The following is a 26,440-nucleotide window of genomic DNA, read 5'->3' on the forward strand; positions in this document are numbered from 1 at the left end:
CAAGTGTCGACAGGCCATCCGCACTGTAATGTTCTATGTGGCTTAGAAGGTCCAGCACATTGTCTTGAGCGCTTAGACGCTGCCGAAACCCAGTCATGCACGATGGTAGTTTTCGACCCTGCTCGACATACCAAGTGAGTCTTGTGCACGCCATCTTCTCCATTAGCTTCGCTGCACACGAGGTCAGTGATACCGGTCTGTATGAGTCCAGAGCTGCAGGATTCTTTCCAGGCTTCAGAACCGGTACCACCCATGCTACCTTCCATAAATGCGGGATAGCCCCACTGGCCCAGACTTGGTTAAAAAATGCCAGCAAATCACGCCGTCTCTCAACCGGTAGGTTAGTCAGCATCTGATTACTGATGAGGTCAGGTCCCACCGCACAGCGATGTCGGAGGCTGCTCATAGCTAGTTCCAGCTCTCTGAGTGTGAAAGGAGCATCCATTATAGACGATGATAGCGGCGGTGGCGGGTTGGTTGTGCCAGCTGACCTTCCGGAAGAGTAGATTTCAGCGAAGTCATTCGCAAGACAAGCGAGTGTCTTGCCCAACTTCAATGCTAGGGCTTCAAATGGCTTGTTTGGTCGAAAGTTTCCAGCAAGGTTATTACCGACCCACCATATCCGTGGAACTGGCGTGAAGACCGATAGGGTTGCACAAAATGATGCCCATTGATCTCTTCTTAGTTTCCTTGTATAACGTCGAATTACTGCGTTAATCCTGTTATATATAGTCTTCATTGAAGGGTTGCCTTTCGTCCTCATCAGCCTCCGTTCCGCTCTTCTACGGGCAGCGCATAGATTTTTGAGCTTTAGATCGGGAGCGGGGAAGTGGTCGGGTAGCTTCAGCTCAGCGGTAGCCAATCTCTTGCTACGTAGCATGTCCGCGAACAGGTTTCCAGATGATTCGCTTAGGCCGTCCCTGTATGTATCCCAATGCGTCACAGGACAGGATCTTCGGCCGTTGGTTCAATATCCAGCAATGTTAACGAAGACAGGAAAATGATCACTGCCCATTCTATCTTTACTAGTCGTTGACGATGCGAAGATGTCCGTTGAGTGTAACGTCAAGTCAATGACACTGTAAGAGGCCGGTGGTCGAAAAAACGTTGGCTGTTTGTCATTTGCCACGCAGAGTCCCTCGGTGTTTAAAGCGCTAACAATTTGCTTTCCACGTGCATCAGTCGCCTTGTCGCCCCAGAGAGTATGGTGCGCGTTGAAGTCGCCACATATAATCCTAGGAGCTGGGCAGCGGCTGCAGAGGTCTCTGATAATTTCTCCCATCGAGACCTTCAGGCGAGAGCTCACATACACAGAGGCCACGCTGAGGCTTCGATTTCCCAGCCGCACTTGTACAGCAGTGACTTCCAAAGCACTGCTGCAAAGGTCTTGAACTGGTAGAACGTAATGTGGTATTTCACGTCTCACATATAGCATGGCGCTTCCATTCGTGTTGGAATACTTTGGTTTCCATGTGCGACATAACCAGCAATGGTTCTGGAACTTGGAAGACCAGCCTCGGACAGGGCCAATATTGGCACAGGCATGTTGCGTAAGAAAAGCGACAGTTCAGGTAGATGACACGCAAGACCCGCACAGTTCCATTGCATAATAAGTGGCACCTGTGGACGAGATGGTGAACATTGTGTCCTGACCGCATCCATATTGCTAGGTGCTTTAAGAAGAGGCAGAGCTGAGAATCACTGACTCGAGAGCGAGGACTACTTCGAGCATTTCCTTCATCGAGCTAGCCGGCATCTTCTCTATGTGTGATCGCAAGGCCTTGAAGAGAGCACGTAGCACCTGCTGACAGTTCTCCTGTGGTGTGTTTTCATCGCAACGCGATTGGGGTCGCTGCAGTACAGACACATAACTTCGCTGTTCCGGTTGTTCAGCAGTCTTCTCTTCTACGGAGCCTCTGTTCATTGATTTGACTGTTTTAGCCGGTCCGCTGCGTGATGGCATCACTGTGTCCTGGATTCCTGGAGAAGGCTTCAGGCTTGGAAAATCAGTTTCACTCTTTGAGCTCCATTTCATTGCGTCTGACTCTCTGTGTCGTTCTGTCGTTTTCTTTGTCGTATTTTTCTCATCGTTCCCTGTTGGCCCCAAGATAAACGTTTTCTTACGCTTTATTGCCGCTGCCCGCGTTGGACACTTGCTATAACTAGCTGGATGACCACCACTACAGTTTGCACATAGAACGTTCTCTCTGCACGCGCATGTTTTGAAATCGTGCGGTCCTCCACATCTTTTACACCGCTGCTCACCACGGCAGTACTTGGCCACATGTCCATAGCGCTGACACTTGAAGCACCGAGGTGGTGTCTCAACGTAGTCAATGGTCTCGTGTCTTGTGAAGCCCAAGTTGATCTTCTCTGGACGGTCTGTATTCGGAGCGAACGTAAGAACCACGGAGCTGGTTCGCCTGGACTCCCAATCGGTTTCGGAAATTTGGATGCGTCGCATGACTCTCCTTGCATGGTAAACTCCTTGTGGTTTAAGGTATAGCTACAGTTCCTCGTCAGTGTACCACTTCGGTACTCCTCTAATAATGCACGTGTTTTGCAGGTACGAATTGGGCACTCGTGCTGAGATTGCAATCCCTGAGATCGACTTGCAGCTGAGAAGGGAATTCACATGCTCTTCTGTCTGTACATCTAGAAGCAGGGCTCCTTGAGCAGTAAATCGGCTCCTAACTGGCGATGCGCCAAGAATTTTTTCAATATCCGTAGACAGAACAATGGGATTTACTTTTTTCAGGTCGGCTCCTTCTGTGGCAGGCGTAACAATCACTGGGATTCCGACGGTCCTCTTCTTGCGGTGACGCACAAGCCTGAAGCCTTCATCGTCCAGATCTGTGATGTCAGCTATGTCACAATCGTCAATAGGCGTAGACTCGTCGTCTGTTTCTGTAACCTTGTATCGCTTACAGTCACGGTTGCTCTCAGGGTCAGTCGGTGGCCTCTGCCCCGGTGTCAGGTCAGGCGTAGTCATGGCGGGGGTCTCGCCGCTACCAGATCGGGCTCTTCTGCAGGCTCCTATCGAAGCGACGGGAGGCGAAGGCCCCTCCGGCCTCCGGTAGGGAAGGTACCTTGGCGAGTCGTCCGACGTCTTCGACAAATCTATTTGACAAAACGTCGAAAAAATTCAAAAACACTAGGGAGCGAGACAGCAGTGCGACTGTGCCGAACCAAACTTCTTCTTCTTCTTTGTCGAAAGTCGCTGTCGCGACTTTAGACAAAGCTATTTAATATTTGACCCATCCCAACCCATTTGTGCTCCTTGAAAACGATGTGTGGTGCTGTAATATATACGTCTTTATCTCCTTTCCGCGAACACTACACTCTACTAAATGCATTTGGGACGTGCCCTTTCTATCTTTCATTATTGTTTTTGTCATCGTGCGCTCGATGTGGTTGTACTGTACCACGTCTGGTGCAGATGTATCAAATAGTGTAAACAAGATGGCCGAACAGACCCCACGTTTTTTTTTATTGATATAATATAAGGAGATGTTGATGCACAATTTAAAACGAAGCTTTAGCTCGTGCCCAACTCCGATACAGCCTATTCAAATACATGTAAAGCGCAGAAAAACTTTTCTGAGATAACCCCTGGACCGATATTAATGAAATGTGTTGCATTTGACACAGAAAGTTAGATCCTAGTGACTGTTGGAAGCGGAATTTCGGTTTAGGACCTGAATTTTCTTTAAAAAATTTCGAAAATTGCAAGGTTCGAAAAAAAGATACAATCACGAAGTTTACAAATTAATAATTCTGCACCAAGAACAGATATCGCGGTTCTGTAAACGGCATCCATTAGATCATTCAAGGCGGAGAAATTCCCTTTGCCAATTTATATTTGACGTGAATTTATTATGCTGTGTACAAGGGTTCTCCAATAGTTGTATATCCATATTACTGATATTTTTCAGATTCATGTGTAACATATAAATTTTGTCTGTACTATCAGCTCTGCGTCGCGGGCCATTCTAACAGCTCGTATTCGATATTAGATGCCTACTCCATACATCACAGGAGAAAAGACACCACGTGACGTTTCAGTGGCTGCCAAGTCACTGCGGCGTCACTGGAAACGAAGACGCCGATAATGCCGCTCGGGCAGCTCTTGAAGACGCACAAGAAGAGGCCATACCGCTTACACGATCCGACGCAGCTAGCAGACTTCGAGTGCTTGCACAGGAGATCACGCTATCTCTATGGTGCACACCAAACAGCCAGACCAACCGGAGCAACCGTCAATACCATCTGCCCTCTTTGATGCATCTCTATATGCCAACTGGACTCCGCCGAAGAGAGGCGACTCTGCTTTATCGCTTATGGCTAGGGGTGGCTTTCACGAAATCTTACTCCTTCCGCATTGGAATGGCCGACAACGCTCTCTGTAATGCCTGTCTTTGCGAGGAGACGCTGGAACATATTCTGTGCGACTGCCCTGAATATAATGTTCAGCGACAGTCCCTGGCATCCGTTCTAGTGCACCTTGACAGTAGACCATTGTCCCTCGACACGATTTTCACATGCCGCCGACAGAAGACATCGCAGGTGAAGGCGACAAAGGGACTTCTTCGGTTTTTGAAAGAGACGGGATTGGACAAGCGGCTGTAAAAGTGATGTCACGTACCATGCCAGATTGATGGACTCCAAGGGACGATGTGTGTGTGCTGTGCTATGTGCTCTCTCTCCCTCTCCCCCTTCCCCATCTTTAATCTCCCCCATCCCTCTCCCATGTGTAGGGTAGCAAACCGGTTAAGCTAAACTGGTTAACCTCCCTACCTTTCCTTCTCCACTTTTTCCTTCCTTCCTTCCTTGTCTGTTTTATAGGTACTATCAGATGCAATGCGTAAAATTGCCATATAGTTTTGATTGCTGAGTTACAGAGTTCTAAACTTGATAGTCTTGTTTACTGAAAATTTTCAATTTTTGCCAATTTTTAATAAAAAATTGGCGCCTTAAATAAGAAATTCCAAACTAAAAGTCACTAGATTTTAAGTTTCTATTTTAAATTCAAGAAACCTCGCCAAATTTGGTGCAGTGGTTGCCGAGAAAAACGAATTCTTTTACATTATGCAGATAGGAGCACCTGAGTTAAAGCTTCCACTTATCGCCGGCTACTCACTTCATGAATGGGTCTAGCCTACAACATACAGGGTCCAAGATTACATATGAAATAATCTTTTCATAAAGCACCACAACTTCTGAAGCAATGCTTTCACAGTAGTACTATGAAGTAAGAAATACATGGTACATACAATATACAAGTTAAATGACTCTACAGTAATATAGAAGAAAGTCTCAAAATACAAATGATACTGTCGCCTAATAATACAGTCTATATTCAGCGAGTGGGGCATATTTCACTTTCGTTTTGAGATTGTGAGCATTCGATTTGATATTCTACGGTCGTGTTTCTGAAACATTCGTAGTTGATTCGATGAAAAAATTTTCTTATTCGTACGCCCCCATAAATTTCTTCTGCAACCTGGGACAGGGAGCCGATTGCTTCCGCTTTTTCAGTTTATCACTGTCGTTGCTGTAAGAAGACGTGATTATAGCGCCGAAGACAAAGGAAATGGCTCGGGACGTTCGCACATGTCGTAAACGGTCTTCACATAATCCACTCAAAAAGCAATAAAGTTCGAAGAAGCTTGTCGTAGTGTTTCTCATTTCCGCAGCAGAATTAAGCCAACATCGCACAACTACGTAGGTCATCGACCCAGCGTTCGGGAGACCGAGGGCAATGCAGTTACTGGGTCGGCTGGGGCCTACAAGCGACATTTACGTATCTGACCAAATAACGGTGCTCTGTGGTTCGGAAACTCACGAACCATCAGACATGAAATATGTATACTCTCACGCGATTCTACAAGCCTGTATATGACGCAGCATGGTCGCGTACGTTACAAAGTTAGACCAAACTTATTGGAAGAACATAATTTCTATTGAGCGCTAATTAGATCTCACGTAAGGAGTGGAACACTAAAATTGAACTTTGATAGATGATTGCTTGTTGCAACATCCCGGGACACTCATTTGCAATAAACGCTATGTGAAAAGACAAATCAATTTTCTTTTAGATGCTGTCTGGTGTCCCCTCTATGAACCTTCATTTGCTGCGGCAGTACGCGCAGACAGAAGCGCAGAAGTGGGAAATCACTGACTTACAACATGATTCTTCGAAAAGCCAACCACCAAACCCATAGAAAGTATTTATCTCGATCGCTTTTTAGAAATTAGTCGTATACGTTTCATTGCATCTGGCGATCACGTACGTTTGCGCGTCAATTTCAATGGCATGCGATCCATCTATAATCCGCGAAAGAAAAATTCTGCATTGCCCTTAAGCTTGACGCATACGGTCGTTTGTAGATCATGCTTCAGACTGCTCTTAAGTGCCTCAAAGAGCCCGTAACGTCGCCCAGAACATTGCTTTCCCGTGCAACTGCGTGCACCTCTTCCCCGGATGTCGCGTGTGTGTGTAGAACGGACGCGACGAAGATGTGGTCACCGTTGCAGTGTGTACGTGCAGAGTGTGATACGGGCAGTACGAACCCCTTTACGCATCTTACGAGTTCAACGTGCGGCGAGGTCTCAGTAGACAAGACCGAACATATGTATTCAGCACATCGGGTTGGACGTGGCTTATATACAACAAATACTTCAAATGCAAAGTAATGAGACTCGCCGTTGTGTTCAGTACGTAACGTTCCTGAGGGATCCTAGAAATTTCTCGTGCGACCACAGTCGAAGTTAATCGGACAGACGATCTCCTGAAGGCTGCGTTTTATTTGTGTAACGGGACTCTAGCTTATACCTGAGGGAAGTGCGTGATCAGCGGATAAACGCTGCTTGGGCATTACGTGCAACGAAAACGCTTCGAACATCATTTCTTTTATATAGCTACGGTTCTTAATCAGACTTTACGATCAGTTTGAATGCATAAGTGCCTGTAGGTGTATTTGCCGTTTGCGCGTTCGTCTGATCCCTGTGTGCATATCATAGCTTTTACCCAAAACCTTGAGGCAGCACGCCAGGCCTTCGGCGAGGCAAACATCAGCAGCTTTCATTAAAGACAACATCTTTATCTTGTCCGTGTCTAGGTCCTCTTCGCCTGATGATAACCGCGGTTCTCGCGAATTGATGGCGCAGACAAGTTTGCGAACTTTCGCAAGCCGCGCGTATAGTCGGCGCATGGACACGTGGCGTTGCGGCGGGATCGGTATGGTTTACGGCCAGTGTTACGACGTATGCTGCTGTAGAAGAAGCGATCGTCGCCGCCGTTTCCACAGGAATGCTGACTATATATGCCACGTGACGACCCGCTTACCGTCGTTACGAGGGCGGTGCTTCTATAGCGAACGCAGTGTATACACAGTATTGCGGGAATATTTCCCGACAGTGTAGCTGGAAATATTTCCGAGTATCAACGATTAGGCATTTTTTGAGAGACGGCGTGTCCCCCTGCTTGGGAGGAGGTGCAGGCGTGCGAAACGTGACGATGCCTCGAATCTCCACGGAACTGTGGAGTCTAATAACGTCCCGAAACTGCACGGTCGGCTACCTGGGACGCCGGATACTCCGGTATCATTTTGGCCAGCTGGGGTTCTTTCAATGCGGAACCAACGTGCGGTACACGGGCGATTTTGCATTCCGGCCCCATCTGAATGCGGTCATAGCATTCGGCAATCGAACCCTCTTCCACGTGCTCAACAGCGCAACGAAGCCCAATAGTGCATATTATTCTCGAGATTACTCGATTAGTCGAATAGTGCACGGTGACAGTCACTGTCACATTTTTTTTTGTCGGAATGTGCCTTCAAAGAAAAAAAGAACTGTTTACCTTACATTACGATCTTCCTTTTCCCTGAATCGTCTGCGTAGAGAACGCTCTATAGTCAAACGTATAAGACGGCGTAGTTTGTGCGTGGCCAAAATTTCTCGGCAATAAATATTTTTCTTCAAGATTTGTGAAACGGGCAAAAGATTTTCGCAGTCTCTTCAAACCGCGCGAAAACAGATTCAGCAGCTACACTTCTCGACTTCAACTGCGACGTATGCGACAATGATTCTGCATTAAGCAGACGATTTTGTCAGTCTATAATCGTTACAACACCATAACGCTGTAAAAAATAACAAAGCTCTGCCCACTGCAGCCCTCGACTGAGAGGCTTTCGCGTCGTTTCGCGGTTTTTTTTTCATCCGTGAATTGTGCAAATGAAGTTGTCGCAACCGCAATCTGTAGCACGGCAAATATTCCGGTGAGAAAGTAAAAATGCCCCCCATACTTATGTTTCCCTCTGGCAAGCAGACAGTTATACACCGCACGGAAACCTTTTTATTTTCTTCTTCCAAGGGAGGCTCCACACGTATAGGCTTCTTGCCCCGCTTCATTGTCATCATAACGTCTATAAACAACAGTTGGTTTACTTCCAAATCCCACGAGCACTTGAGAACTACACGTAAAAAGTTGCTGCGGTTAAGCAGCAACGCAGCTAGACATAAAAATGAAATGACCCAAGATGTGCCACAGTTATAAAGTAATAATAATAATAATAATAATAATAATAATAATAATAATAATAATAATAATAATAATAATAATAATAATAAATTTATAAACGTCACAGAGCGTATCTTGCGTAGGATCCGTAAAGAGAACAGAAATACGAGGGGGCAAATAGGTGACATTTAGTTCAGCTGAATGCAAAAATTTCAAGAGATATTGGTATGCGGGGCTATGGACCAGCCCTTTATATAGATCTCCGTTCCTTCCTTCATCATCTTCTTCACTCATTGACCTACATGCCCACGACGCCATAAACCCCGTTACAGGTTTTGACGAAGCAGTTCGGGAAAGAGCCAGCCGCCACCCCTCTTTCCAACCTCACTCTAAAGCAAGCGAAAGCTGAGAGAAGTGAAAGAGAAAGCGTTCCTGCGTCAAGACCAAGGATAAACCGCGCGGGTCTCAAGGTATCAAACCTGTGCACAAATCGACAGCACCGAGCGCAGCCCCAAGCGCAAACTTTTTTTCAAGCGACCACAGGCAAGAGAACACGACCGTAGTAGGAAGCAGCGGCAGCGGCAGCAGCATAAAACGCGGATAAGAAACTATAATCCGTGACCGCAGGAAGTGACAGCGCGCGCTAACTAGCGCTCAGTAGAGCGAAAAAAAAAAAACAGAAATCCGCTTATCCGAGCTAAATGCGGTTGAAACGGTGGCAGTGGGGAACTTTTATATGGTTTCTTAATCTCGCGGAACTCGCAGTCTCGGTGAGACCGCCCACGGTTTACAGGCCTGCCTTATGCCAGGCCTTAAGCCCACGGCACCAGCCAGCAGCCTCCTTCGCCTCCCTGCCGCCGATACACTGGACTGGCGCACAGCGCCTCGAAACGGCTGCATGCAGCCTGTCGCTTCGATGACAAAGTTTCTTTCTTGCAGTGAATTGCTGCGGCAGCAGGTGCGAATCTGCAGTCGAGCGCAGCTATTTATTCGGAAAGCCCGAAAATCACGCGTGGCGGCGACAGCTTTCAACTTTTTTTGTTTATTTAGGCTCTCAACGGCCTCGCTTTGCGAGAGCAGGGACCGCATAAGGCGTTATGTGAAGTGACAGATCCTCCTATAAGCTGCATTGGGAAATTTTCAAGCTGCATTTCACTGCCTGGGAAAAAACAATAATAATAAGGTCCGATATCGCCAGCAGTATCTCGTTTGCTTGGCTTCGCTTAGCTGTTTACTTAAACATTTAAGCAGTTTTTTTTTTTGTCTGCCTCGAGTGCACAGCGTTTTTGCGACGAAGTCGGCTGCGCATTAAGAGTGCTTACAGCAATGCTATAGCCGCGGTTCGGGTCCTTCTATGCGGGTGCATTCGTTTTTGGTGGTACGCCGGAGACGGGAACAGTGACAAAATAAAATTTGCTCAAGAAACAAACGCGCGTGCCCTGGAATGGGAAGGTGCAGTGCGCGCTCTTGTGTGCAACTTTTAGTCGGCGTGTGCCGCTCTTTCTATAAAAAACTTATAATTCTGTTTTTTTTTTTGGTAGCGTAAGTGCATGCGGGATATGTTGAAACGAATTTAACTCGACACTTGCGAGATTCTTGCATGGCAGTTTCCACCTTCTGCTTTACAGAGCGCCGCACGCCGGTGACGCATCGTCCTATATAACTTTGCGGTTGAAGACGTTGGGTCTGCTATGCGGCAGTACCTTGTCACGTGCTTATTTTTCTGTTTGTTTTCCCCACGTTCACATAAGAACCGCGTACGCCTCTTTATGCGTGATTTGAAAATTTTCTCTCTTCAGTAAGCGTTACAAAAAATCAGATCACAGAAAAGCTAATGCCCCTGTCACATTACCATCATTAGATTCGAATGACATTCGGTGCAACGAATGCCATTAGATCGACCCGTGGTGGTGCTACATCGGAAAAATTAATGCCATTCGTCCGTGATATCAATGGCGATCCTTCCAGAAAAAAGAAAAAAAAAACTGGCGAGTATAGAACAAGGTACGGTGTGAGCGGCTGAAAAGCCAATCGATGTATGTTAATATAAATATGGGGCGGCACTACACTGAAATACGACTCATATAAATCTTCTATTTCAGGATGTCTGCATGGCCACAACAAGCCAAGACAAGGCTTAGCCAGCTTGGTAGTCATAGCCATTGAGTTGGTCATAGCGATAAACTGAACATAAACAATATGACTGGCGTGGCAGCGCTGAACGACGACGTTCAGTTGCAGTAGGTGAAGCGGTTACTTGCTGCGTACCTCGCTTTGTACGTGCACACAGGCGCCCGTTTGTTAAAAAAAAAACAGAAAAGAAAGAAACTGGCAAGCAGAACAAGGTATGTGGGAGTGTCTGAAAAGTCAGTCTTTGTACATTAATATAAATATGAGGCGCCACTTCACCGAAGTAAGACGCATACAAATCTTTATGTCGGAATGTCTCCATGGCTACGATAAGCCAAGACAAGGCCGACAAGTAAAGCGACGGCTGCCAGGCGCCACTGAGGTGGAGAGTAACAAGATATTGTGGCAACCTGCCATACAGCGTTTCTCTCGTTAAACTAACAGATGCTTTAAAGTGCACGCACAATAATTAGCTTTTTACAAGAACGCTTCTCAAATCACCAACGCTCAATGTAATATTTTACATTGTCTCTGGGGTAGGGAGTATGCATTCGCTTCGAATGCAAAGCCGAATGAGTTTCTCCGAACTCATTCGATTCTAATGACATTAAATACCGCTGCGTAGCAGCCGAATAATGTCATTCGATGCTAACGCCATTCAGTTCGAATGACATTCAAACGTCCAGTGCGACGGGGGTATAACTGGCTACGTCTCTCGCTCAACGTGCACCCAACAGGCGTGTTCACAATACGTTCCTAGGCAGCAGGCGGCATCGACAAAGTACACGACAACAGTGGTATCAACGAACGAGAGGAACAACAACAATGTCGACAATGACGACAATAACAAAGAATAACTGCGGGTATTGACCAAGGTCGTCCGTCGTGCAATGCGATGCGTATATGGCGATATCACCGTGTCGTGTTCGCGCCACTTCAAAGACAGCGGGCGCTAACATGTTATCGCTTCCTCTCGACGAGGGCGATCTCGTTCGCCGTTGCGCGAGACAAAGAGGACCGACAGCGCACGGGCATTGCCGCCGCAGCGCCGTCTGGCGTCTTCATCCGTCATCATTACCGAACGCTTTCTGTGACGCCGCATGATGCATATGGGAAACTATAGCACTGAGTATGAGAACACCAGTGCTCTGTTTTGCTTTTGTTTACTCTGCCTCCATCTCCCGGCACATCGTTACTTACCGGAGGGCGAGATTAATTATACCCGTATAGCGAGCTGCAGCTGCAGGGGACATGTGATATTCAGTCTTGCATCCATAAACTGCATACCATGCAATGAGCAGGAAGAGGCACCTCGCGTTTCATATGCGAGCGCTCTTTAATAAATTGATTGCGCTAAAACCAGCGCGCGAGTCGATAGAAACAGTGCAACGACAGGATGAAAGTTCCGCACGCTGTGTACTATAAAGGTCTCTGGAAAATTTCCATGCGTGTGGCACGCCCTATTCGCGCATGTGGCAAACAAGGGTGCGAATAATAATAATAATAATAATAATAATAATAATAATAATAATAATAATAATAATAATAATAATAATAATTATTATTATTATTTGTTTTGAACACATATACACAGTTAACAGAAAAGGGAAAGCGACGAGCAGGCTGGCAACTGCCACCGGAAGGGGCACAACGCCTGCCTACTCTCCTGAATGGAGGTGCGTGTATCAAGATATATACCGCATTAGTATGTGTCCAAAGTACATATTCTAATGCGGTATACATCTTGATACACGTACTGCTCGTTCGAATGTGCAATCATGTTTTTATTTTCTTTTGGAAAGCAAACGTTTAACGGAAGCAGTCACGGGTGCAGCGTATAGCTAGAGACACCGCATCCGCTCCTTTCTGCAAAAATTAAAGTGGGAAGTTGGGCGAGTTGGTACACAGCCACAACGGTAACAGCGCGAACAAAACGACGACGGAGTGAAAGGACACGGCTGTGCTGCGTCCTTTCACCTCATTGTCGTTTTGTTCGCGCTGTTACGATTTCGAACTTTTCTGCAGAGTTGGCTGAGCCGGCATGGGACCGGCGTTCCGCTCGTGTGTGGGCGAAGGACACAAGTCAGCATGCGCGAGGAATCTAAGCAAGAGTCTCCAGCCGAACTCCGCCGAAGCCCTACATATATCTGAAGCTATAAGATGACTACGCCGCGGGCGATCTACATAATGGCACGCCTTACAGGCGTCGCAAGGTCACTCACCACTTACATATATGCGGGTTTTGTTCGTTCGCATCTGGTTCAATTTGCGCAGGGGAAGCGATGAGACGGTCGGCGACTGACGACAGATTATTGTAGACCACGCCTGTGTAAGACACCGACGCACGGAACGGATCTCCAGACTTTGTGAGACTGCGCCTACGGTGTGTGCGTGCTTTAACGAGAGCAGGAAAAAGACAGCGGTAGAAGGTTAATTAAATTATGGGGTTTTACGTGCCAAAACCACTTTCTGATTATGAGGCACGCCGTAGTGGAGGACTCCGGAAATTTTGACCACCTGGGTTCTTTAACGTGCACGTAAATCTAAGTAAACGGGTGTTTTCGCATTTCGCCCCCATCGAAATGCAGCCGCCGTGGCCGGGATTCGATCCCGCGACCTTGTGCTCAGCAGCCCAACACCATAGCCACTGAGAAACCACGGCGGGTAGCGGTAGAAGGTTATGGATCATTACTTTCAGGCCTTCTCGCGCAACGACGTCAGGTCTTATTGCCCCTGTGGAATTCACGCGCTGTTACGTTAACGGACGAGAGATAGACGCGGGAATGCGAAGCACCGGTTAACGCAAAGCCGGCCGAATGCGATTTATACCCAGACAACGAAGGCGCCGCGCTGTTACCGAAAGCCGAACGCCGTATATGCCAGACAACGAAACGCACAAGTTCGCGCCGTTTTGAAACCCAAGAGGCAACGGAAAGAAAAGTTTCAGCCGCGCGTCCGAATTTACGATGCGCCAAACGGCGCCTCTCCGCCAAAGGGAACATTTAAAATTTTACGCGTCCGTGTATCGCCTCACCGTGCACTTCGCCGAAGAACTCTTGCGTTGAGGGAGAGCCTAACCTGAAGCACTACACCTTTACGAATACACGCAGCGGCAGACGTGCCTGTTCGGTAGCTCTTCGCGTGGGACGCGGGGCTGCAGCGCTTAACCGGGGAGCCGCGTCTCGCTGCAGGCTGCGAAACGGCAGCCTACGGGCAGGGAAGCCGCTGTGCGGGGCTGGCGAATCTCCGTTCCGGCCTACCGCCGCTGTAGAAGTAGTGCACCTGCCGTGTTTGCGGAAGGTGGCTGCTGCGCCGAGGGTCGTTAATCTTTGAAAACGGCGGCGCGCCCGGATCATTAGTGAGCGCGTTTTCCCTCCCTCTTTAGCCCTCGCGTGATGGGCACCGCGCCCGCCCGTATGGGCCCCGTGGCCGTCTCCGGTGACGTGAGAGACTTCGCAATAATCGAGAGCCGTGCGTACGGATTTGCATGAGATTAACCGCGTCCTCTCGAGGCGATCGTGTGTGCACGTGAGAGCAAGCAAGCTCTCGGCGATTTTGTCGAAGGGGTGCACTGTTCCGCGCGGAATGGGGCTTTGGTGCGCATTTAACACGCACTGAGGCGGGTCCTCGGAAAAAAAAAAAGGCGTTGGGATGTGGATAGTGAAGAATACCTGGAAGTATACAACAACCGCGCGACGACGGGCTTGCTTGCACGTGTCGTACATCCCGTCGTAAGCGAGGTGTCACGTGTTGTGCGCGTTTATGGGCCAGCAGTATTGACTGAGTGACATGTTAGTATGGACATTACACACCTACAGTAACAAAAGGAGCATGGGTAGTGTCTTTCGCAGAAGCAAATGTTAGTCCGTTATTGAACTTTAGTTTCAAATTTACCCCTATCAGAGTAAATGTTTTCGAACCTTTAAAGGTGCTGGTTGGTCCAATGTATTTATGGTTTGTCCAAAGACCAAATAAAAGGTAAAATCAAAGCGTTGAAGAGGACAAATGAAGTTTTCTTCTTTTGGGCAACTTCTTTTGGGGCAAGTAAAATTTATTCTAGCTGCGACTGATGACTCTAAAGTTGCGTGAAATAAGCATTATTAGCTACAGCTGTCGAGCTCTCATGTCTTAGATGAGCATCAGGTGGTCATACTTAATACGCAGTACTTAACCACGGCTACTGTCATCACAGGCGTAGTTTGAGCTCGCTGTCAAATACAATCAAATTTTTACAACTTTAAGGGTACGGGTGTTAGTTATGGGAAAAGCCAAAACACTTAAGGGTGTGAAATTTTTTTTCTGTGTCCTTCAATCAAGTTTTACGTGTCTTCTTGCATTCAGCAGCCTCAAGAGCTATTATGAAGTCTGCCTTGTATTTAAGCGGCAGCTCCTTGCAGCTGCACCGAATACTTGGACATTGCAGTAACGACGTTTGTGCTTTGCTGGCAACGAAAGCGTTCTCCCTCGTCTTCCTCCGGGATACTCGCCTCGTTTGGACACTCAAATATATTGATGGGTATACCCATCAATATACATTTTTACATAAAGAAGAAGAAAGACACCCTGTAGTGGAGTGTTTGCCATGTCATACACTCTTAAAGAAAAAGGTCGTCATATTCACTAACTAAATAGTAACACGTTACTTGTCCCAAAAAGCACTACCTTCTGAGAAGTGCAGGTGGTAAAATGATGGTTTGTACCTTTCACTACCTGCTGAAGCTTGAAAAAAAAGCACTAACTTAGTGCTAACGGAATACTACCTCGATAGTGCAGTTACTCATCATCATCATCAGCCTAGTTACGCCCACTGCAGGGCAAAGGCCTCTCCCATACTTCTCCAACTACCCCGGTCATGTACTAATTCTGGCCATGTTGTCCCTGCAAACGTCTTAATGTCATCCGCCCACCTAACTTTCTGCCGCCCCCTGCTACGCTTCCCTTCCCTTGGAATCCAGTCCGTAACCCTTAGTGACCATCGGTTATCTTCCCTCCTCATTACATGTCTGGCCCATGCCCATTTCTTTTTCTTGATTTCAACTAACATGTCGTTTACCCGCGTTTGTTGCCTCACCCAATCTGCTCTTTTCTTGTCCCTTAACGTTACACCCATCATTCTTCTTTCCATAGCTCGTTGCGTCGTCCTCAATTTCAGCAGAACCCTTTTCGTAAGCCTCCAGGTTTCTGCCCCATGTGTGAGTACTGGTAAAACACAGCTGTTATACACTTTCCTTTTGAGGGATAGTGGCAACCTGCTGTTCATGATTTGAGAATGCCTGCCAAACGTACCCCAGCCCATTCTTATTCTTCTGGCTATTTCAGTCTCATGATCCGGATCCGTGGTCACTACCTGCCCTAAGTAGATGTATTCCCTTACCACTTCCAGTGCTTCGCTACCTATCGTAGACTGCTGTTCTCTTCCGAGACTGTTAAACATTACTTTAGTTTTCTGCAGATTAATTTTCAGACCCACCCTTCTGCTTTACCTCTCCAGGTCAGTGAGCATGCATTGCAATTGGTCTCCCGAGTTACTAAGCAAGGCAATATCAGCGAATCGCAAGTTGCTAAGGTATTCTCCATCAACTTTTATCCCCAATTCTTCCCACTCCAGGCCTCTGAATACCTCCTGTAAACATGCTGTGAATAGCATTGGAGAGATCGTATCTCCCTGTCTGACGCCTTTCTTTATTGGGATTTTGTTGCTTTCTTTGTGGAGGACTACGGTGGCTGTGGAGCCGCTATAGATATCTTCCAGTATTTTTACATACGGCTCGTCTACACCCTAATTCCGCAATGCCTCCATGACTGCTGAGGTTTCGACAGAATCAAACGCTTTCTCGTAATCAATGAAAGCTATATACAAGGGTTGGTTATATTCTGCACATTTTTCTATCACTTGATTGATAGTGTGAATATGGTCTATCGTTGAGTAGCCTTTACGGAATCCTGCCCGGTCCTTTGGTTGACAGAAGTCTAAGGTGTTCCTGATTCTATTTGCGATTACCATAGTAAATACTTTGTAGGCAACGGACAGTAAGCTGATCGGTCTATAATTTTTCAAGTCTTTGGCGTCCCCTTTCTTATGGATTAGGATTATGTTAGCGTTCTTCCAAGATTCCGGTACGCTCGAGGTTATGAGGCATTGCGTATACAGGGTCGCCAGATTCTCTAGAACAATCTGACCACCATCCTTGAACAAATCTCGTGTTACCTGATTCTCCCCAGCTGCCTTCCCCCTTTGCATAGCTTCTAAGGTTTTCTTTACTTCTTCTGGCGTTACCTGTGGGATTTCTAATTCCTCTAGGCTATTCTCTCTTCCACTATCGTCGTGGCTGCCACTTGTACTGTATGGACCTCTATAGAACTAAAATATAATTACCTATAAAATATAGAATAATTTAATTAATATAATAATAAAATATAATTACCTACAATACAATGGGACCTATTCGATTTATCAGTGCCGCTTACATTGTCATATGAAGTCGATGGTACTGCAAAAGCATAATACCTACCGAGGTTGCTTAGTGACTATGGTGTTGCGCTACTAAGCTAGAGTTTGCGGAATTGAATCCCAGCCACGACGGCCGCATTTCGATAGGGGCAAAGTGCGAAGACACCTGCGTACTTGGGTTTAGGCGCAGGTTAAAGGACCCCTGGTGTCAAATTATTTTGGAGTCCCCCACTATGGCGTGCCTCACAAATCGTGGTTTTTGGGCGTAAAACCCCATATTACAGCAAAGCTGTGCATGACTAGCCGATTTGTCCTTCCGTCTGTCGCCTGTACGCCGAAGAATCACCCGGCACAACCCCATTTGCATGTGCAAAAAAAAGAAAAGAAAGATAGGTGCGCAATTGGCTGCGCCAGTAGTGACGTTGTTGCTCTCCGTTGCAGACGAGCGCGTGCGCAGCAGTTTCTCTCTGGCTCCGAAATGAGTAGGCCAAGCGTCATACGTACTCCTGAGGAGCAGGCAGCTTTCGATCAGCAACGCCGCCAGCAGAACCGGGAACGAGCTCGTCCACGCCGCGCTGATACTTGCAGCCCACGCACAAGAACAGTCTCGTGGAGCCGAGCGAAAGCAACAACTGCGTAACGAGGATCCGGCAGCCTAACAAGTCATCGTTTAAGGAACCGTCAGGATTATCCTAGTGATGAACACTGGGGCCACACGTTCCAGCTTCGCTGGTTACCCATCTGTACGGAGTGTTTGGGCGGTGATTTTTTAAGTTAAAAGCATAAGAAAGTAAAATAATATACACACGAAAGCGAACAGCGTTTTTTCGCTATATATTGATCAAGGCATCAATTAAGTACATCTATACGTAATGTTTACCAGGGAGAACAAGGCGCACTGACTCCTGCTAAGAACGTACTACATATTTCCAACAAGCAACGATAAGCGAGGACACACTTACAGAGTGACAAAGGTGCTACGCCACACTTACTCAAAGAAGAACTCCAAGAGTGTGTACTCGTATAGCCCTAGTTTGAGGGAGCACATGTTGCACCATTGAGAACCTATGTATTTCGTTAAATAATCAAAGCTTCGTGCGCAAATTTCTACAGCCTACTTTAGGCTTTATGCATGCTATGGCGTTGCACATCTCTTATTGCAACATAATGAACAACACTACTGTTTGTCTCAATTTTCTACAAGACCGCCACAATCAGAGCTCTGTAGGCCACGGCCAGACGACGTAGGAGTGGCATAGTAGGCAAAAAGTAAAAAACTATACTAAGAACCTTTCTGGCTAGTAAAGGTAGCACTTACTAGCTTTACTATGCCGCTGACTCGTACAGAACTAGTCAGAAGGTAGTAGAATAGATAATAGTCGTGCACATTTACTAGTTATTTACTAACTTCATTTTCAAGAGTGTAGGTTTGCAGCATGCAAATACAGACGACAAGCGCAATGCCCACGAAATAATCCATTCACACACTATTCAGACGCATATTAGCAAGCAACTGTAGAGTGTTCAAACGAGGCCAGTATTCTGCAGGAAGACGAGTGAGAACGTCTTCGTTGGCGCAAAATACTAAAGTCCCTGCTCCAAAGTCCAAGTATAGTCCTTGCAGCTGACAAGAGCTGCCACTTAAACATAAAGCAGATGTCATGATAGTTGAACTCGAGACTGCCGAATGCATGCGGACACGTAAAACTTCATTCAAGCGATCACGGCCGTTGCACGTGCTCGGTGATCGGTGCAACGTGCTCGATTACTTGTATCATGTTTCTTTAGTTTGAACCATTGCACTTTGAACGGCAGGTAGTTCGCATAGGCGAGGTTTATCATAACGCAATGTATAAACAAGTATACGTACAGGGTTACGCAATTGTATAAGAGCGCTAGAACGAGGTATTAATGCCGCAGTTGTGGTCAATAGCCACCAACGGAGTCTGTCAACTGTCATTAGGCAGAAACACTCAGTGAAAGTAGTCAATGGGCGTAGTATCAGAGCTCTAGAAAATAGCGCCAAATGGGGCTGAAGCAGTTAGTAACTTATCCGAAAGCAGGATCGGTTGCAAGTGCTCGAGTGCAGAGCTTCTTTCCTCGGAAAGATAAACTCGGAGAGAGTTTCACTTCGAGACAGCGTCAACGTTGAGCGATCAAAGGAGGCGCTCTTACCGTCTTAGAAGCTTACCGTCCTAAGGGAAGCTAATGCTTCAATGGTTGCTGAGCACTCACTTTCCTTTCATCCTGTGTTTTTTTTCGCATCGTTCCTCTGGTGGTAGCTCTCTCTCTCTCTCTCTCTTTGTCGCTATTCACTAAAAAAAAATAATAATAATAATAAATAAAAAAAATTCATCTCTTCAACTATTACCGTAGCAATAGGGCATTCGAGTGAAAACCCGCAGGACCTCCTTCATTGCAGGTTCAGGCCGCAGTAGCACATCGTCTACTCTGCCCTTAAAGTGTGAGGACGATCCAAAGGGTGGGGTTGCGAAGCATCGTTTCCTCCAGTAAAATACAAGCACAAATGGCACAGCAGCACCGGTTCAAGGTAACGCTCGAGCGAATCGTTACAGGGCTCTATATCTGCTGCTGCTTTGGTATCGAGGCGCGGGTTCCACACAGAGCGCTACATTCGTATCTACGTGAAAGTCAATTACGCTTAGTCATTGTGAGAGCAATTTAGCGCAACTCTCAGAATTCGCTGAAGCGGTATTGTGGGCTTTGTGCACATGCTATGCTCCCAGCTTCGTGTTTGTTTTGACGACGCTGCTCAATGACGAATAAGCGCCAGTAATCCCAACGCATCCTTTTTTCGTATACTGAGTTTGGTAACTCGAAATGCTCATTTAGGCGCGGGAAATTTAACGCATGACACATAGTAGAGTCATTGACATCGTGTAGCGATGTTTCAGTTGTGGATAGCTGTGCAGACCAAACAGTATTAATTAATGATTACTTACTATATCATTCATACTTTACTCAAATAATATTTTTAGTGCACGAATGTACTTTGCATGGCCTTTCTGGGGGTTAAGACGGGTGGCTCTTCAGAGAGGGTCACGCAAGTCATGGTGAAGTGAGCCCCGGTACTTCGCGATGATCGGTGCATGACCAACACTTCGTGTGCATACGGGTAGACTGCCCTTATCGCTGTCCTCATGACGCGTTATGCAGGCCCAAGCACGTTGCTTTCTTTCGCAATCCTACCTCGCGATCTCAGGGCAGCGAAGGAGGGTCGTAAGTTATGACCACTAGCGTCTTATACTCGGGATTGGATGCGTGAGCTCGCCTGGACTCAAGATCACTTACGGTGAAAAAACAACTTACTCGCACCGTGACCGGCGTTCATTGCAAGCTTAGAAACCGACACGTGCATTACTGCGTGTGCCTGAAGATGGGCAGATCTCAGTCACTGACTCTAGTCTCTGTGTGCACCTGGGGAGAAGTGGCAACCTCGGTGTTCCTTCTCTCCTTTCTTTTCACCCCCCTAACCCCCTTCCTATACTGAGGCTAGCAAACTGGACGTGCGTATGGTTGACCTCCCTGTCTTTCCTTCACTCTCCCCCGCTCTTTCTCTCTCTCTCTCTGACAAACGGCAAGATTAGGCACCACGTCCTCCTGTATGGTTGTCGTTCATGAACCTCTTGAATTTCAGGACGAATACTTGTAGGCGAGAGCACAAGAGATGCACTCGTGCCTACTACATCGTAAAGTGCGTTAAAGAGAAGCGGTCCGTCGAGTCTAAACAAGGAAAATGCGAGCTTATAGGATATTCGTTTCCCGTAAGGCTAGCTAAGACAAGAAAAGTGCCATAAAAGTGTTGTGCGAGGCGAAATTATTTAAAAAATATGTCTCATTAAAAAAAAAATCTACGCAAAGCGAGCAGTGCGTGACGACACCAGCGTGCCTTAATCCCTCAACGGTTCGCGCGTCACGACAAATTTTCCTCCCGGATTTTTAGATTAGTTTACTGTATTGGGTAACTTGACTTTCTATTCAGCACATTTATTTGTTTATTTGTTTATTTATTTATTTATTTATTTATTTATTTATTTATTTATTGCCTTGGGGCCTTCTCTAAAAGCAAACAGGGAGCCACTATAGACACCTGTGACGTCATGTTATGTCGGCCCAGTCGTGCGGTGTCGAGCTTCGTACGCAGGAAACCAGGCAACATCATTTCGCAAACGTTTTTTGTGTGTCATTGATGCCTCCAAAAAAGTTGTTTCGGTCGTTTCGGAAGCACGCGCGCGTGATTTTCACTTTAGATCCCGAACGACGTAAAACTGTTGAACGACATCTATGCTATAAAAGCTCGACTGACCAATGACGTTGCACTTTCACCGCCCCTCGCGCAAAATTTACGAAGCCGTGGACGCAGTAATCTCGAGGCAGTTCGTTCTGCGAGCCCACACACTGAATCAACGCCGATACTTAAATTTCGCGTACGCTGCCTACAGCGACAGTATTTATGCAGGAAGCTTGACTTCCCACACATTATGAGCCGTTGGAGGCGCATCCTGAACGCGTGGCTTGAAACTTTAATGTGCATTGTTTCTGAAAAAAAAAAAGAACAACGAAAAGCTACGAAAAGAAGCGAGTCGCAGTACCTAACAGCAGATAATCGTGAGAAAAGCACGGGGAATCCGGGAGATGGAAATTCACTTGCCTTCAAAAAAGACAAGTCCACTTGTCGAAACATCGAGGCTCCTGTTCTCACCTTGTTCTCGTGTTGCTCATTAGCAGAAAATCGTTGATCGTAAGTCGTAATTTCGAACAGGAAGCATACGGTTTCTCGACCGGGCAAAACGGCCTCACGATCAAATTATTGACTCGCCCTTTTCTTCTTTTTCTTCATTTTCTTTCTTTTTTGTTTCGCCATGAACCCATCCTCATTCCGTGGCACCTGCAATGTTTGTAGTATAGGAAAGCAGACGGCACGGCCCAATCTTCTTCCTTTTTCCTTTTTTTTTTACATATTACCCGTGATCACGGAATCTCATTTAAACCCCGTTCACAACAACACAGCCCATTCGCGAGGTGCCCGTTTATTGAGCTTGGAGAAGAAGACCACTACATATCGAACAACGCCGTCTAGCGGCACGACCTCCGCGATCTTTATCGCCTTGGTCTACTTTTAAAATTCGAAGAGCAAGAAAAAAAGAACTTAGAAATATTGAGTTCGTCGTCTTACGTTGCATCTGGGCAAAAATGGAGCACATGCTTACTGGAACTTATGCGGAACGAGATGAATAGCGTGTATCCGTCTGAATGCCATTCTGCGCACCGGGTTGAATTCCACACGACATCTCATTAAAATGAATTATCGGACCGTGAACGTATGCACAGGTCCAGAGCAAAACAGACGAGCTGAAGGGCCATCACGAACGTTTAACGTTCTCCTTTTTTTTCTCTCTCTCTCTCTCTAGTTTTCTTCTCGAAACGCTCGTGGATCTTTCCTTGGTGTGAGGCCATTTCAAGACTCCACTCTTCTTTTCAATCTAAACTATGCCCTGCTTCGTTTGTGCTTGAGAGGGGCTCTTCTGTAACCCTATGCTAAAGGAATACAATGACCGGTGTGGTCCAACCAATCAGCGGTGTGAATACGATAAAGAGAGAGAAACAAGAGATAGGCGAGAGGCAGGAAGTGGGGGGGGGGGGACTAGGAAAGCAGCGTAACTTCTCGCTTTAGATAGAATACTTTATTTTTGTTTTCATTTTTTTATTTTCCCGAACATCCGCATTTGAAGTGCTCTTTTCGTAATTACGGCCTCGGTGGGCACCCAATATTTTAAGATTTGTACTTTAACATGAACGTTTGTATTTTGTGAAATGGTCGAGAACAAGTGTTGTTGTGCAATAATGGTATGTGTGTCTGTGTGTGTGTCTGTCTATGTGTGTGCGTGTGAACATTAGGACTGTTGCTTTCTTATATCCTATGTTTGTAACTTTTTTGGAGCACATCTATAAATTAGGAGAAAAGGCGTAGCCGGTGCGGTCTAACAGGCCCCGACATGTACAGCTGCGAAATTGGAATTTTGCATGCATGCAGTTGCATGCAGCGGTGCCGTTCAAGACACAAACGTCTTCAACGTCACAAACAGAATAGCACACGACATAATTTTCGTGTTGTGTGCATTTATTCTCAAATTTTTGCCCGTAATGGATCCGAGTCCAACGTGTTCGCACGTACGTATCCGTGACCGTGCAGCAGTCCGCTGCAGACACGGTCTGATTTTCATATCGGCCTCTCGTTGTGGCAGAGTCTCTGTCACCGTCCCAAAAGACGGCATTAAAATGAGATTTATTGGTTCGATGCTAGAAGTGTTTTTTTGTTTTTGTTTGCAACATTCGTTTGTCGAATGAACTGACAGAAACGACGTAACGACGTTCAGGAAGTATGAGCAAAATAAACGCGCACGTTTAACGCGCAATTACGACAAATTTGGCGTAAACTCCATTCCAAACATGGCAGGAAGCGCTACTAAGGCTAGGGAGACCTCTCATTATTCGCATCCGCGAGCAATATAAAGTACAGCGCGTCGCATATGAGAGAAAGATAGTAAGCACGTGCCATAAAATTCACTGCAACATATAGGTCTCGTACATTTATTTCACGAAACATGACGTATTTATTACGTGACAATCGTCGGAGATCTGTACGTATGTACCACGAAACGAGTGGAGCAATACTGTGTTTCTGAGGCCAGCGGCCAAAGCGCATCACTTTAGTGCCGTCGACCAAAACATAATACGTCGCCTATACGGTGTGATCATATCAACTTTTTACAGAATTAAAAAAAAGAAGAAAACGAAAATCGACCGTTGCAGATAACACATTTCTAGACCTCGAGCTGGATATTATTCAGAGAGGCGGAGATTACTTGTACGAGAAACCGAAACACATATAGTTACAAGAAATCGCTAATTAACTTCATAGTTAATTACATTACGGCGCATATTGCAATTTACGAATTGAAGCCGGAGAGTTTGAAAGGTGTCTACATTTAGAAGGAATTTCCAGAAAGCCACCACATTGGAGATGCGCGCCATCAAACTGGCCGTGAAAATTCACTGTTGTTTCACTTAAATTTTTTTTAACAAAACGCTCTTTTATGCATGGAAGCACAAGAGTGAATGGAGCATCGATGTATTTCTTCGCACACTTTGGGGATGAATATCTGGAAACTGGTGCCACCCTGAAACTTTCCAAGTGGAATCTCTGTGCGAACTCACGGGCGAGAATTCGTGAATTGCGATATGTGCCGTAAAGTAATTAATTAGAAAGTTAATTAGTAATTTATCGTTAATTCGTCGTTTGTGCATTTCGCGTTCTAGCGCTGCTAATGCCCGCCTCTTCGAATAATCCAGCCGAAGGACATGAATTGTGCTATCTCCCCACAGGCTAGCTTTAAAAGTCCCGTAAAACTTAAAAATGATCACCCTGCATAGTGAAAGCTCACATAAGGCTCTGTGCCACGTATGCACAATTATGCTGGTTCTCGGCTTTGCGAAATTAAATTCTCCAACAGTGAAAAAAAGGAAAAGCCCTACCACCATCAGCGAACACGCATTGTTGAACATTCTTCCCTATTCACTTGCCTGCACTGTCGGACTGTTCAGAAAGTGACGGATTGAAAATAAGAAAGAAATAAAATTATGCGTGCCTCTGCTATCGCAAACGTCAGCGACTAGCGGAACAGGGGAAAGGCCAGTAAATTCGTGCCAAACCACACACTTACTCTAACGTTTATATATATATATATATATATATATATATATATATATATATATATATATATATATATATATATATATATATATATATATATCCGACTGTCACCACTCTGGGAATGGGTGTAAGCGACGCTTATAAACTGCGTTTCTGGGCGAAATGTCCACCGCATTCCTCGTCGTATGCATTCTTGCGTTTGCATTTATTGTTTAGGCGTCAGCAGGCGCTCGTGTTCAGATCCCCGCTTCGCCGCGTATCGAAGACGTTCCGTCTCGATTCGAGACTCCTTCAGAGGCTGTTTCAAGTTCGCGCTCATACGATTCGCCATCATGTTGTTCATGCTTCAGCTCGTGTCTGCTGCTTACGACCCCCCGCCGATGACCTTACTATGTTCGGGACTTATGTGCGACACATGCAGCACACAGTAGCAACCGTAAAGAAAGCTTGTCATGCGGTCATTGCATTCCTCCGGGATAAGGAGAATAGTGACCGCACATGAGAGAGAAAGACAGAGAGGGAGAGATGAATCTGTTTTTTGAAAAGTATAGTGTCTAGCCTTACGCTTTAATCTGCGAAGGATAAGGCGAAGAGAAGGAAACACGGATGATATATAGGCAGGCTGAAAAATGAGGGAAACCTAAAACATACACAACTTGATTTTACCGCGAGTGAAATGTTTGAAAGTGCAGAAAGCAGATTTTTAGTACTGCAGAACTGAGAGGGGGGGGGGGGGGGGGTTCTCGGCAGTCGGACGTGCGCAACATTGAACGCCCTCGCTTCCCACGCCAGTGTAGACCCCTCTGTTTTGTTTCTTTTTTTTTTTGCTTGTTCAATAAATTCATTTTTTTTTATTTCAACCTGTCTGACATTCACATTTCCGCTTCTGGCACTTCACCGTCAGCGCAGCGTAGGCGTGCCATGCGCAGTTACCCGTAAGGCCGACCAGACGGCCCCCGTTTTTAATGCACGGGCGTTTTATTGCGAAGTCTCCGCGCAATTTCCTGTCAAACGTGTGTAACGGATTTATGGCGCATGGGGCGTTTGAAAGCGCAGATTGACGTCATCGTCGTTTCGTAACGAAATGCAGAAAAAGAAAAGGCGTAGGTTTCGGAACAGCCGAGGGAAATATCTTCCCTCTACCGCTGTTTTGCTTTTGCCCGGTGTCTCGCGAACGACCTGAATTCTCCGTATTGTTAGCAATTTCATGTCCGTTCTATAGCACTACGCTTCCTCAACGTGAAAGTGTTCCACGACTATAGCTCCTATACCAAATTATCGACTATAGCGGCTTAGTTATTGCGTTAATTTACTTCGTTTATGAAATCAAATAGCCAAATTACATCTTTGTAAACGTATCTGACGATGAAACGAGCTCCATTGAAAACGGGCTTAAGCAAAGATTAACGTGCACCCTGTATGCGTGCGTTACCCCAAATTGTATAAAAGGATGTTTGACTGATCGGATACGGATAGCGCGCGTAAATGGCTCTTTTCCAAATTCGCTGCAAATCATTTCGAGTGTTGCTCAAGAATCGGGCTCGGGCGGCGCTGTTAACCTACTGTATATTAATGATATTTCACTCTCGTTGCATCATCTGTT

The 26,440-nt window shown here is 46.2% G+C and overlaps 1 protein-coding gene across 2 annotated transcripts in view; it reads right to left on the reverse strand.

Moving 5' to 3' along the window:
* Positions 1-26,440, reverse strand: part of LOC139056069 (protein ABHD15-like) — a 280,561-nt gene that overhangs the window by 125,805 nt on the left and 128,316 nt on the right. The window contains exon 1 of one of the 2 annotated variants that reach the window (XM_070533903.1): positions 17,607-17,628. The exons of the other annotated variant lie outside the window; for it this stretch is intronic. The gene's annotated coding sequence lies outside the window, so the exon portion shown is untranslated. Of the gene's footprint in view, positions 1-17,606; positions 17,629-26,440 lie in introns of those variants that run through there. 2 annotated transcript variants of the gene reach the window in all.

Source organism: Dermacentor albipictus, chromosome 2, assembly GCF_038994185.2.
Source record: "Dermacentor albipictus isolate Rhodes 1998 colony chromosome 2, USDA_Dalb.pri_finalv2, whole genome shotgun sequence".
In the NCBI taxonomy this organism is placed as follows: domain Eukaryota; kingdom Metazoa; phylum Arthropoda; class Arachnida; order Ixodida; family Ixodidae; genus Dermacentor; species Dermacentor albipictus.